This window comes from Apium graveolens, chromosome 9 (genome assembly GCF_009905375.1).
Source record: "Apium graveolens cultivar Ventura chromosome 9, ASM990537v1, whole genome shotgun sequence".
Classification (NCBI taxonomy): domain Eukaryota; kingdom Viridiplantae; phylum Streptophyta; class Magnoliopsida; order Apiales; family Apiaceae; genus Apium; species Apium graveolens.
In genome coordinates this window covers 274,943,672-274,958,609 of record NC_133655.1, presented here as the reverse complement: position 1 = coordinate 274,958,609, position 14,938 = coordinate 274,943,672, and the positions used below count along the sequence as shown (strand labels likewise).

The following is a 14,938-nucleotide window of genomic DNA, read 5'->3' as shown; positions in this document are numbered from 1 at the left end:
GGTTCCTATAACCAAGACTTGTCCCGAGTGGTAATTCTATTTTTTTTTAATTCTTGTTCAATGATCCAACCGTACGGATGATGTTACCTTCTAATTTTATAAATTTTTAAATTTTTAAAAAAAAATTAGATTTTATATCATGTGCTTTTTTAATAGTCAAATTACGGTCAATACGGGTTCCTATTACCTATTATTGTCCCGAGTGATTATTCTATTTTTTTAAAATTCTTGTTCAATGATCCAATCGTACAGATGATGATACCTAATAATTTTAAAAATGTGTAAATTTTTTTAAAAAAAATTAGATTTTATAGCGTATGTTTTTATAATAGTCAAATTACGGTCAACCCGGGTTCCTATAACCATTTTTTGTCCCAAGTGGTGATTCAATTTTTTTTAAATTCCTGTTCAACGATCCAACCGTATGGATATTATTATCTACTAATTTTAGAGATGTGTAATCTTTTTAAAAAAAATTAGATTTTATATCATGTGTTTTTACAATATTCAAATTATGGTCAACACGGGTTCCTTGTAGATTCTTGTCCCGCATGATTTTTTATTTTTTTTAAAATTCTTGTTCAACAATTTAATTATACAAATAATCTTTCCGATTAATTTTATCATTGTTGTGTTATTTTGACATATATTTTACATTAGTTATATAACTTTCTAATAATATTTAAAATTGTAAATATTTAATAAAAAATTGAAAAAATAATTAAATGATGTTGAGACACAGTTTACTTTCCTTCTCTCCTTATCTCCTTCTCACTCTTTCTCACTCTCTCTTTCTCACTCTTTCTCTCTAAATCTGAGCTGATATTTGGGTGGCCAAATATCTGTGCTGATATTTGAAGGCAGATATTCATTCTCTCCTTCTGACTCTCTAAACTCTTTCAATTGGTAAGTATGGGCAACGTTTTTTTTAAATCTGACCTTCGTTTTCAACTTGCAGATACTTTGGGGGCTTTACATTGGTGCATTTTGCAGGTAATTTTGCAGATATTTTGAACTTTTTTTCAATTTAGGGTTTAATTTTAGGGCTTTTGATTTGGGGATTTAGTATTTTAATTTAGGGTTTATTTTTAGGGCTTTGATTTGGGGCATGGATATTTTGATTTGGGTCTTTAGTATTTTGATTTAGGGTATATTTTTTAGGGCTTTTGATTTGGGGTTTATAATTTCCTGTGTTTCAAAATTATAATTCAGGGTTTCTTTTCTCTGTGTTTTGGGCTTGTGTAATAATGTATGTATAACTGTAATTTAGTTTGAATTATATTGATGTTGTATTGTGTGTTTGATAGGGGGATTTATATCACTGGAAGTAGCTTGATTGGTGCTGTGATTAAATCGCTTGGTATTAATTCGAAGAATCCTAGCTTTGCGTATTTTTGTGCCTTGTTGTTTTGATATGATTTTGCGGATCTATTTTAGTAACAATTTTAGCCTTCTGCTTCTTCTGGTATTAATTTACACTCACTTCTCTCTTTTTACAACAATAAAATAAAGAAAAATGTCATGATCATATGTTATTCAGTTTTACAACATTAGTGATGATTTTAGATTGTAATGTTAACACTTTGCAGTTTATGTTCTTCTGTTGTACTTTAATCTATGAAGTTTATGTTCTTCTAATGTATTTTTATTTTTAATCTTAATGGATGTCGTAGCTTTGTTTTCACTTTTAGTTCCCCTGATAAGCTCTGTTTATATTTCTATGCACTAGTGTTCATCATTAGTTTTCAATTTAATGTCACTAGCATTGAAGATTAGAATCAAGAAGTTGAAGCAACAGGAAAAATTACTAGTGAGCTTAGAAATTCTTGGATAATTGGAATGGTATTATATTTAATTACATCGAGTTACTGCATAACTCTTATCTTCTTATACCGCATTGACTTGCAAGTAATCTAAAATTACTGAAGTAAATGCAGTGATAAAAATAGAATGATCGATTCATGTTAGAACAGTTTTATTGTAAATGCAGTAAACTCTTATCGATTCATGTTACAACAGTTTAATCTAAAATTATGCTTGGTGCACCATACCCTGCATGCTAAAGTTGTTCTTAATTAGACTTAACCTGGTATGTATGCGGAATCTCTGTCAAGTTATTAGTTTTAAAGAATAGGTCTTACAATAATTTATTAATAGTTGAAAGTAATCTGGCTGCTTGAAGATAATACACGTATTAGAATATTTTGTTAACTCAAGCTTAGGGTATTTCCTATATTAATTCTCAGCATTACAAAGGATTTGGAAACATGAAATTTGTCATTGCTTCCAGTCTCGGTACTATCTATTTAAGGAAAAAAGTCCCGAATCATCCCAACAAGTAATAAAGTTTACTAGCATATTCAGTAAGATATACATGGCACTGTTTTTTCTTTTACCTAATAATATAGGCAGGGTTATTTTGTATCTCTGAACTTTCATTATAAACTTAAGTGTGTTGCAATTGCTTTTTCTGTGATGTTGGCACTAGGCCTGACTCAGAAACTCACTTTAAAGTTTTATGTTATTTGTAGTGTCATTAAAAGATAAACGGGAACAATACTGTAACATAGATATGTTATTATTCATTAGCTATAATCAAAGTGAAGACCTATATAAATTTATAGGTCATATGCAGGCATATTTATATTCATACTGAAAAAAGCAACAATCAATCTAGGTGACTATCTTAATATAAAAAATGGCCTTCTATTAGCTCTTTACATCAGTGTAGGCGAGCACATTTGAAAAAAGTATTGTTTAAATAAGTTTTTCTTATATGTTGCATATTTTATGAAAAATTTGTATTTTTCTGCAAGAAGCACTTATATCTTATCAGCACAACTGGTGTCTATCATCTAGACAATGACAGGAATACTTTAGCTCTTGTAATCATAGTTTCCTAGACTTTTTGATGAACCTAGTTCTTTTAAAGTTTATAAAAAAATAGAAGTAGACAATTTTGTTCAAACAAACCCTTGTGTATTGAAAAGAAGAGTGCAGGGATCCTGAGATCATCATGCTAATGTTTTAGCATATATTGACTATAAGTTACTTTTAAGCGTGTAGCTCTGACAGAGCCTCAATTTTAAACTTGGAAACTGTAGAACCTGATGTGTTTCGGATAACCAATTTACATGGGATTATAGTGCCAGAAAACTGAGAGAGATGTTAACCTTGGACTTAGATGACACGTATGCATAATGCAATATGTGGGAAGAGTTTGCTTCTTGCTTCCTGAAGATATTTCAAAGTGAAGAAGACAGAATGTCATCATGTTTCCCTGGTAATGGCAAAATCTTGAAAGGGAAACCAAAGACCTTCAGTAGGAAGGCAGCTATAGATGTTAGCAGTATTACGGGCAAGGAGTGGATATTGCGGTGCAGATGGAGGCAGCCCGTCACTTCAGCTTAAGTATACTTGCGTCAGAACTTGAAGCATGTATCATTTTCCATATATATGTGATTTGGGCACCTATCTTATCTTAAAGGTTTTATTTACTTGATTATAATAAGCTTAGTTGTGTGAAATAACATGTTGACTGAGCTTAATGTTAATTTTAAAACAGCTTCTTGACTCTGTCAATTATTTTTATCCCTATAATGTAATTAAACGAATAATGGATATGCATGTTATAACGTCAACAGGTGATACAAAGCTTGTAGCGTGTGAAGAAGCAGCGACTTGCCATATGTATGGACTATATTGTGTGTACGTAAAGGAGACATTGGGTTTTGTAGAGAGAGATAAAAAGGATAAAGAAATGCTGTCATTTTTGCAGCTTCACATGCAAAATTCTGTTGCTTTCTATCATAAAAATAAGAAATAGTAAGTGCATACTCACTCACTCACATTTTCTTTGAAATATTTAGCAAATTCTATATTTGATGGATAAGACATCAGAAAAAAAGGGGGGGTTGAAGGTTGGTTTACAATGACAGGGATAAGAAGGGGCTCCAATAGGAGGATTCGAAGCATCTATGGGGTTAAAACATGTTACTTGTTAGTATTTAATTTTGAAATTATGTATTTATATACGTTTGAAATATATAATATAATATGTAATTTAAAATTCTACATGTTGATATTGGTCCAAACACAAAGGAACTGTTTCAAATCATATTTGTTTATCGATAAATTTTAACATTTTTCTTTAATTGTTATTAAGCAAACTATATTTAAAAGATAAAGTTCCTATACTGTGAAATTTAAAATAGAAATCGGCATTTATTTTTATAGTTCCCTGTTCATAATATATATAGCATCATTTTAGTATCAAATGGAATATGTATCCTATTGGGCGCACGAGGGTGTTTGCGATGTTTACTTGTTTTATTTTCTCAAATTTTTTATGCTAAATATACAATTGAATGGCCTGTGTAACGCTAGTTTTCTTAAGCCATTCTCCTCATCTTTATCGTATATTTTTCATTCGCACTATCACTTACTATTGTTTTTGTTCTCAGAATTTACCAAATGAACGGACTAGGGGAATACTAAATGAGGAGCAAAACCTTACCGAGGCAAAACTGGATGAGGTGCTAAATGAGTACCTTCACAAAATCTTTGAGAATACAAAAAATGTATTCACAAGAAAGATTTGATGTACTTTCGGTGTTTTAAAGATAGAATTGGGTGTATGTAGTTTAGTAGTTTTGAATGTTTAGAACTTGTTGGATGCCTGATAAGGTTGTTTTTGTCGGATGTCTGATAAGGCTGTTATTGTTGGATGCCACTTACGGCAGGTATTACGTAAAAATAGACCAATTATGTCCAAAATTTATGTTTGCAAGTGTTGCATTTTCCAAAATATGATGTTGCGTAATGCATTGTATTGTGTTGCACATGATTATAATACTGTTGCAAATGAATGAAATTGATGTTGCATATGCACTAAAATAGTGTTGCATAAATAAAGTGGGCCCCACATATGACATGGAGATAAGGGTCCCACTGCTGACGCGGATTTGTGGACCCAGTGACGTGGCAATGTGGGACCCAATGCTGACGTGGCAGGATGGGACCCAATGCTGACATGGCAGGATGGGACCCATGCTGACGTGGCATGCTAACGTGGTTATGTGGACCCCTGCTGCTGAACTGGCATCTGATGTGTCACTTGCCACATAGGATCGAGTGTAAGGTCCCGTCATGCCTTATGCATCACTAACTGTTGTTGCCAATATTTGCCTCTACTATTGCAAAATCAGCATAATGCAATACTTACAGGTGTTGCACAAAGTGTTGCATTAGGGGTCGACGGCCACGTCCACATTGGAAACCCCTCCCTAGTGTTGCCTATTACCTTATGCAATACCATTTAGGCCTTATGCAAGTTTATAGTAGGGGTTGTCTATGTGCACTTATGACGTAGTGCCATCTTCAAGCTACTTCCCACCATTTTTAATCTATTTCCTACCATCTTCAAGCTATTTCCTACCATCTTCAACAAGGTATTTCCTACCGAGGATGGTAGAAAATGACTGGTAGGAAATGGTGTTTACATGGATTTCTGGTATAATTCCTACCAAGTGGCCTCATTTCCTACCACTGCTCTTATTTTCTACCATCCTACCACTAGTCGTACGAAATTTGTATTTCCTCATGGCATCTTACTTGGTATGTGCGTCCTCGACATGTGGCTGTCCACATCAACATGTGGGACCCATATTGACTATTATCATACTCATTTCCCACCAATGCCATTTCTCACTTAGGAATTTCCTATCGTTCCTTATCAGTAGGAAATGGGTCATTTCCTACCGATTTTGGGGCATTTCTTATCGATTCCTCGGTAGAAAATAATTGTTTTTCTTGTAGTGGTTAATAAAATGGTTAACTGCGTTTCACATTCACATTTTTGTTTCCATTGTCACTTTGGTACTAGTTTAACTATTTTCACGTTGTACCAAGGAGAATTTATGGTGCTGCAAAATGCACCCTTCGGTCGGGACTATTGTTTGTCTTAAAATTTCAGAGTGTTAAATGGTCTTAAAATTTGTTGACACTTTCCCTCTTCTTCTCTCCCATCTATATAAACTAATATGTACATTATATATATGTATATCACATACTTGTTGAATTTATTTTTTTCACAAAATAAATTGATGGCTCAGAAGTATGTATGTGGAGCTTGGATATTGGGTAAGACGGCATGAAAGAGTGCAAATGTTGTTAGCCACTTTTTGTTATGTAATTTATTAGATTTTTATAAATAAATGATGTGATAAAAAAGTATTATAAAAAGAGTAAACTAAAAATAAAACTAAATTTTCCTTAATAAAAATATATTGCAACCCTCTTTATGTAGGTGTACATTTAACCAATACACCTAACAAATATGTGACCCTAATCATTTATCTATAATTCAAAAACTATTTTATCTAATAAATATTTAAACTCTAATTCTATCAACCTAATCAAAATCAATCCAAAAAATAATTCAAATAATTTTGAATTATATATTATTTCCAACATAATTAATATTGCTATTTCACGTGATTGGTTGGTCCTTTGTGCCAGCATGCAAGGGTTATCATACAGGTTTGCTGCCAAGAGGTAACAACCTTAAAAATGTTGAGAAACAAGTTAAATGTAGTTGAATGTAGAAGTGAGGTTTATTGGGATGAAGATGAAGGCATATGTTTAGGCTTGAAATGTATAGGGGAAAGAAATTCAAGAAGCAATTACTTCATTTGCAGATTGTGACTTGGTTTATAATTTTAGTCTACTGGGTTTGCAAGAGTGGAGATATAGTGGAGATGTAGCAGTTGCAAAACAAAGTTGAAAGTTAAATTTATAACCGGTGTATTTCGTTCTTTATTGTAATGAATCATTGTTTTTTTGTTAAGTTTCATATTTTTCCTATAAACCTTGTTTTGGTAGAAAAAAAGCTGGAGATATCACATACAAGTAAACTAGAAATTTAAGTCAGAAAAAAAACAAAACCAATTTGCATGTAAACATACAACTATTCGTCGTGGAACTGCTCAAATATATTTTGGTATAAACTAGTACACCAAGCTGCTGATTAATATATTAATTAGCCTTATTTTGATAGCTAAACTAAAAGCCTTAAACAAAATACACAGTTAAATTCACATAACATATCATATGTATGTAGAGATGACTGCGAATGAATTGATATCATATATATAGTTCAATCATCAATTTGTAGAAGTATCAAATATAATGAAAAAAAAAGCAACTGAAGAAATCACATACACACAAATATATGAGGAGTAAAATTCAGAAAACCACAATACCGGTGTGTATATAAATAAATAACTGTTTATCTTGGAACCACTGCAACATAATTTGTTACCACATGGAGAGTAAACGATGTGATATCTTCATCATAAGTTGTATACCTTCTTCCCTAACCTCGGATAATTGATTTTCAATTCGGGCAGCTTCATCATCTTCAAGCTGCGATTCCAAAGACTGCTCGAGCCTTCTCATAATATCATTCTGCAAAATTAAGAACAGTTAAAATAAGGCAACAACTTTAGTGCATAAATATATACCAGTATAGAAACACTAATTGATTCACTCCATTAACTTCTTTCACCTCACTACAACAAATCTCGCCATTTACGACGGTTTTTTTGAACTCAAATCGTCGTAATTGAGCCATTTACGACGAAAAAAAATCGTCATTTTCGGTCGAGTAGTATGTTCATTTTTTCGTCACAAGATAAAATTGCGTCGCAAGTTAGGAAGTAGGGGCCCACATACTGAATAAAATAATAAATCTACTTACGACATAATATATCGTCGTAAGTTACCAGAATACGACGAACAATAACGTCGTAAGTTATGTATTTACGACGGAAAAAATGTCGGATATTACTTTACGGGACCCACTTTTAATAAGATAAAATATAATTTACGACGGAATGTTTGAAGAACAACCGTCGTAAGTTTATTTTTCCAGAATAACCAATTACTAATTTTTCAGTATCCAGCCATTTTCGGCTTCCAATTTAAATTCTAAACCTCCCAAAATCTTATACAATCGCAAACTCAAAATAAACTCTAAAACTGCCAAAAGACAATCAACATTTATTAAAACAAAATACACGATTATCACTGTATTAAGTTTTATCAATAATTCTAAATCAAACACATTACATAATTACATTCTTTACGTCTAACTTAGAAGTAACCTATATTCTGGTAACATGTTATATTCTGGTAACATGAATGCCATTCTCTTAAATTAGGCGCCCAAGGAAATATCCGATTGACTACTATTGTCTTAATTCAAATATAGCTGATGAACTTGTCATGCAATCGAAACCTGAACTCAGTGGCAATTGACCTGTGCACCGAAAGAACACACACTTAGAACACGAGAAATAATAAACGACAACATTCTATTGCTAGACACAAATCTAACACAGTAGTGACAAAAATATGTCATTTGTCTTCTGTAAACTACAGTTTATACAAATATAGAAAAAACCATAAAGTTAAGTTAAAAAATTATAAATCTTGTATCATGACTAAATAAGTATGGAAATCATGTTTATGTATGAGAACCATTTATAATTGGGTCAATCTATCAAATACTGCAATATGCAGAGAATTAAAAACCACACAAACACAAAAACATATCTTTGGACCCTAAATGCTTACTACTGTAAAATTAAACCTTGAACTATTTAACTATATATTTGTGTATTAATAAATGCTTACTACTGTAAAATTACTATATATTTGTGTATTTAACTATTTAACTTATTACACATGAATGTATTATAGTAAAACATTCTATTGTTTTTGATATATGTAGTACATAAAAGAGATTTCACTTTATATATATTGGAAATTGAAACTGTATAAAATAATAAATTCAGTTTTCTATTTTTCAAGTAAAACAATAACCTCAGAATGTATTAGATAAATTATTGAGCCCCAAGTTCAAAGGTAATAACAAATCATCAATTAAGTTCACTTATTTTTGAATTAACTTCCTTATAAAAGAAAAATTTATATAATATTAACAAAATCTTGAAAAAAATTAAAGTCTTTAAGCCCTGTGTATACAATACAAGACATGAAGATTGGAAAGTGTAAAAAACTGTACACTCACACACATGTTGTAAACAAACATACCATAATTAATTATTTGGAACAACACATCTGAGACCCTAAGTGAGCTATTTCCTATCATCTTCAAGCTACTTCCCATCATTTTCAAGTTATTTCCTACCATCTTCAAGCTATTTTCTACCATCTTCAACAAGGTATTTCCTACCGAGGATGGTAGAAAATGGTGTTTACATGGCGCCTTCTGGTACAACTCCTACCAAGTGGCCTCATTTCCTACCACTGCTCTTATTTCCTACCATCCTACCACTAGTACCAAATTTGTATTTCTACAAGGCATCTTACTTGGTATGTGGGTCCTCAACATGTGGCTGTCCACATCAACATATGGGGCCCATATTGACTGTTAATATACTCATTTCCCACCAATGTCATTTTCCACTTAGGAATTTCTTATCGTTCCTTATCGTTAGGAAATGTGTCATTTCCTACCGATTTTGGGGCATTTCCTATCGATTCTTGGGTACGAAATACCTGTTTTTCTTGTAGTGGTTAATAAAATGGTTAAATGCTTTTCACATTCATATTTTTGTTTTCCTTGTCACTTTGGTACTAGTTTAACTATTTTCACGTTGTACCAAGGAGAATTTATGGTGCTGCAAAATGCACCCTTCGGTCGGGACTATTGTTTGTCTTAAAATTTTAGAGTGTTAAATGGTCTTAAAATTTGTTGACACTTTCCCTCTTCTTCTCTCCCATCTATATAAACTAATATGTACATTATATATATGTATATTATAACATGCTTGTTAAAATTCATAAAATAAACTGATGGCTGAGAAGTGTGTATGTGGAGCTTGGATGGTGGCTAAAACGGTATGAAAAACTGCAAGTGTTATTTGTCATTTTTTGTTATGTGATTAATATTACTATTTCAGATGGTTGGATGGCCCTTTATGCGAGCATGCAAGGATTATCATATCAGGTTTTCTCCCAAGTGTTAACAACCTTAAAACTGTTCAAAAACAAGTTAAATGTAGTTGAATGTAGAATGAGGTTTATTCCGATGAAGATGAAGGCATCCATTTAGGCTTGAAGGGTATGGAGGAAAGAAATTCAAGAAGCAGGTACTTCATTTACTGATTGTGACTTGGTTTGTAATTCTAGTCTACTGAGTTTGTAAGAGCGGAGATGCAGAGGAGATGTAGTAGTTGCAAATTAAAGTTGAAAGGTAAGTGTATAACAGGGTTGTGTTTCATTCTTTATTATAATGAATCATTGTTTTTTGTTAATTTCATATTTTTCTATAAACCCTTGATTTGATAGAAAAAAGCCAGAGATTTCACACACAAGTATATGAGGAATTTAAGTCTTTGCATGTTAACATACAACTGTTTGTCCTAGAACTGCTCAAATATAATTTGGTATAAAATAGTACACCAAGCTGCAGATTAATATACTAATTAAGTAGCCTTATTTCGTTAGCTAAACTAAATGCCTTAAGCAAAATACACAATTGAATTCACATAACATATCATATGCATGTATTGATTGAAAGCTAAACAACAGTACACACCAGTTGTAGAATAGATAAAAGGAATAAAAAACACCAGAACTGAGTATAAACTCATTTTGTATTTCTTGCTGATAAAAAATTGTAGATAACTACTTTACATTATTTAAACTAAAAGACAGTAAAACTACCACTACAGATAAAGTTAACAAATAGCAACTATCTCCTGATAAAACTCCACCTCTCCACTTATTCAAAGGACTCTTACAAACTCTCCTCTCAGACAATGACTTATTCATGTGGACCTTATTTGGCATAATAGCTAGTATAGATTAAAAATAAAACCAACAAATCCCCCTAATCTAAACTCACTTCTGCAGATTCTAAGTCCCAACAAAGCACGCATTTTCTCAAACTTCACAGTTGACATTGCCTTTGTCAAGGTGTCTGCACGCTGTTCTTCTGTCCGTATATGCTTGATAATAACTTCTCCACGTTCTACGCATTCACGAATGAAGTGATAGTGAATGTCAATATGCTTGCTTCTTCCGTGAAACACCGGGTTTTTGGCCAAATCAATTGCAGAGCGATTATCAATGAAGATCACCACTGGACCATGCTTCATATCTGTGATTTAGGTGAGCAGATTCCGTAGCCAAACCCCTTGACATGCTACAGCTTTAGCTGCCATAAACTCAGCCTCACATGAGGAAAGAGCTACGCAGTGCTGCTTCTGTGAAACCCAAGTTATCAAGCTCTCCTTAAGGTAGAATGCCATGCCTCCTGTGCTTCTTCGGTCTTCAACACTCCCAGCTATATCACTGTCAGAATATCCAGATAATATGTAATTTCCACCTCCCTCTCTATAAACCATGCCGTATTCTAGTGTTCCTTTCACGTAACACAAGATGTATTTAACAGCATTTAAATGTAGCATTATCGGTCGTTCCATGAACCTACTAACCATCCCAACTGAGTAGGCAATGTCTGGCCTAGTATGTACTAGGTATCTGAGACCTCCTACGCAACTCTTGAACATCGTGGAGTCGACAACTTTACCATCAGCATCTTTATCAAGCTGCAATTTGGGTTACATTGGATAGTTTGATGGATTACATTTGCTCAACCCTGCCTTCTCGAGTAATTTTTTAGCATATGTTGTTTATTTCAGTTCCGTGTACCCCTGCTTCTGCACTACCTCGATCCCCAAATAATGAGTCAGGTTTCCAAGATCACTCATTTCAAACTCTTCCCCCATCTGCTTCTTAAACTTAAGTATGGCTGTCAAGCTTGTCCCCGTAGCCAATATATCGTCTACATAAACACCGATGATCAAAACTTCATCTCCTTCCCGTTTAGTGTACACCGCGTGCTCATAAGGGCATTTACGAAATCCCAATCGCCCAAGATACTTGCTTAACTCCGCATACCACGCTCGTGGTGCTTGACAAAAACCGTATAAAGCCTTGATTAATCGATACACCATATGCTCTCTGTTTTCTTTAACGAACCCCTCCAGTTGTGATACATACACCACTTCCTTGAACTCGCCATTTAGAAAAGCCGATTTTACGTCTAAGTGATGAACCTCCCACTTATTTTTGGCTGCCAAGGCCAATAATAATCTCACCATTTCTAAACGTGTAACATGAGCAAATACTTCCTCGAAATTATACCTTGTCTCTGAACATAACCCTTCGCAACGAGCCTAGCCTTGTGCTTGACTATCTCACCAGTTGCGTCCCTTTTCAGCTTATACACCCATTTCAGTCCAATAGGTTGGTGTCCGGGTGGTAACTCTACTAGCTTCCAAGTGTTATTTTTTTCAATATCATCAATCTCATTCTTCATAGCAACCTTCCAGGCTTTCTCACACACAGCTTGACTTTAGCTAGTTGGATCGTCAACTCCCAACAACATCAGTTCATTCTCCAATTCGATCTGCTGAGTTTCGTCATAAATTTCAGTTAGAGATCTGAACCTCTTTGGTTCACTGTCACTGTTGTTACTTGAGCTTGCAGCACTACTTAAAATTGTAGGCGTATCTCCTTCGGTTGTTGCTTCTGACATTTTTTCGCTCGGGCTTTCACTATTGTTCCTCGAGCTTTGACTGTTGTACCTGGGCGTAACTGGCTCTACCTGAGGCTCTTGAATTTCTGTGTGAGTCAAATCATGCCCAACAACTGTGAGAAGAACTGACTATGAAAAATCAGCGATTCCTGTTGAAATATAATCAGTTAACGGTTGTGAGTCCCACTCCGAGACCTTTTGCTCCTCAAAGACAACATCTCTACTCACCTAGATTTTTTCAAAAACTGGATCATATAGTCTGCAAGCCTTAGTCCCCGGTTCTCTTCCAAGATAGATCATTTTCTTACTTCGATCATCAAGTTTTGATGTGTGTACACCATACATCTTCATATATACCACACAGCCAAAGACTCGTAAATGGCTAACGTTCGGTTCTCTACCCAACCATGTTTTATATGGTGTCACCTCTGTTAATGCACACGTGGGCAATCGATTTAGAATGTACACTGAATGGCGCACTGCTTCCCCCCAAAATTGTTACGGGAGATTTCTTTCTTTCAATAAACTTCTTGTCATGGCCACTACAGTACGATTTCTTCGCTCAACCACCCCATTTTGCTGTGAGGTGTAAGGAGCAGTGAATTGTCTTGAAATACCCATGTTATCACAGTACTCTATGAACTGCTTTGAAGAAAATTCTCCACCCCTATCAGTTCGCAACATTTTTACTTTCTTTTCTGAGTCACGTTCAACCAGTAACTTAAACTTCTTGAATGCCCCAAGTGCTTCATCCTTCCTGGTGAGTAAGTAAACCCACATAACCCTGTTGTAATCGTCAACCAACAACAAGAAGTATTTGTTACCTGCTTTCGTTGCTGGTGTTATTGGCCCACATAAGTCTCCGTGAATCAACTCCAATGGTTATTTCGCACGAAAATTTGCCTGAGAAGGAAAATATTTCCTTATCTGCTTTGACATCAGGCATCCAGCACAGACTTCTTTTAGTTGGATCAATGAAGGTAGATCATGCACCATCCCCTACTCACACATCAATATCACGGCTTGGTAATTTACATGAACAAGGCGTGAGTGCCAAAGCCGTGTTGTGTTCTCTGTACTTGGCATAAGACACGATGCCTCACAAGACTCCAAAATAATTTTATAAAGTCTATTATATGATCTTTTTACTTTCATAAGAAGTCGTCCTTTATCATCATAGACCCACTGAAAAACACCATTAATTATGACTTTATTTCCAGATTCAGACAGTTGCCCAAGGCTTATAATATTACTACAGAGACTGGGAATATAGTATACCTCGTGGAAGATTCGTTCCTCGCCATTTTTACATTTAAACATCACCAAGCCTTTGCCTTTTATTTCTACCAGGGAGCCATCTCCGAACTTCACTTGCCCTGTCACCCTTTCATCCAGTTCGTTAAACTTGGAGCGTAACCCTGTCATGTGGTTACTTGCTCCATTGTCTAGCTACCACATACCTTCGACTTTCTTGGCCTCATCCTTCTATAACTTTGGAACCAGCCCTTTCTCATTAAGTAACAACGTGTCATTTTTAACCTTCTCCAATTCTGTTAGGAGCAATGATGGTTCGTCATCTTGTATTTGGGCAAGGTTCGCCTCTAGTTTCTTTTTCTTTTCCTTTCGTGGTTTACGACACTTTGCCGCATAATGTCCATACAACTGACAGTTAAAGCACCTCACTTTACTCTTGTCACACTGTCCTTAATAGCTAGATGTACCTTGACTTTTATTTGACCTCTTAAGCCATTCTTCCCTATACAATAGAAGACGACCTTCACTGGATTTTCGTTTCTCCCATTCCTCTTCAGTTAACATCAATTGACCCACAGGTTTCTCAGTTTGTCCACCAAGTCTTTCTTCATGTTCCTTTAATGAACCTACTGCCTATTCCACAGACATTTCTTCTAGCTGTCCAAATTGTTCAATGGCTGAGGTTATCTGCACAAATCTTGAATGAACAGCTCTCAGCAGTTTCTTCACTATGTAACTCTCCTCCACGATTTCTCCTAGTGACCAGTGCACTCAATTTCATGCTAAACTCATCGATTGCCTCCTCATATTTCATGCTCATTATTTCAAACTCTGCCCTCAGTGTTTGAACCTTGGCCCTCTTGACTCGATCTGCCCCAATGGACATTGTCTTTATGGCCTCCCAAGCACCTTTAGCTGTCTTCTTCTCAGCTACGGACAAGAGCACGTCCTTAGGGATGGCTTGGTAGATGGCTGCTAATGCCACCTTGTCTACTCTTTCTTTAACTGCGGCCTTTGGGTCCACAGGCTTGATCGCCTCACAAATCCCAT

The 14,938-nt window shown here is 34.7% G+C and overlaps 1 long non-coding RNA gene across 1 annotated transcript; it reads left to right on the top strand.

The window, feature by feature from the left end:
* Positions 1-751: 751 nt before the first annotated feature.
* On the top strand, positions 752-4,807 carry LOC141683151 (uncharacterized). Its single transcript, XR_012560135.1, has 4 exons — positions 752-993; positions 1,308-1,360; positions 3,645-3,825; positions 4,464-4,807. It is a non-coding gene; the product is annotated as an uncharacterized LOC141683151 (long non-coding RNA).
* The last annotated feature ends 10,131 nt before the right edge of the window (positions 4,808-14,938 follow it).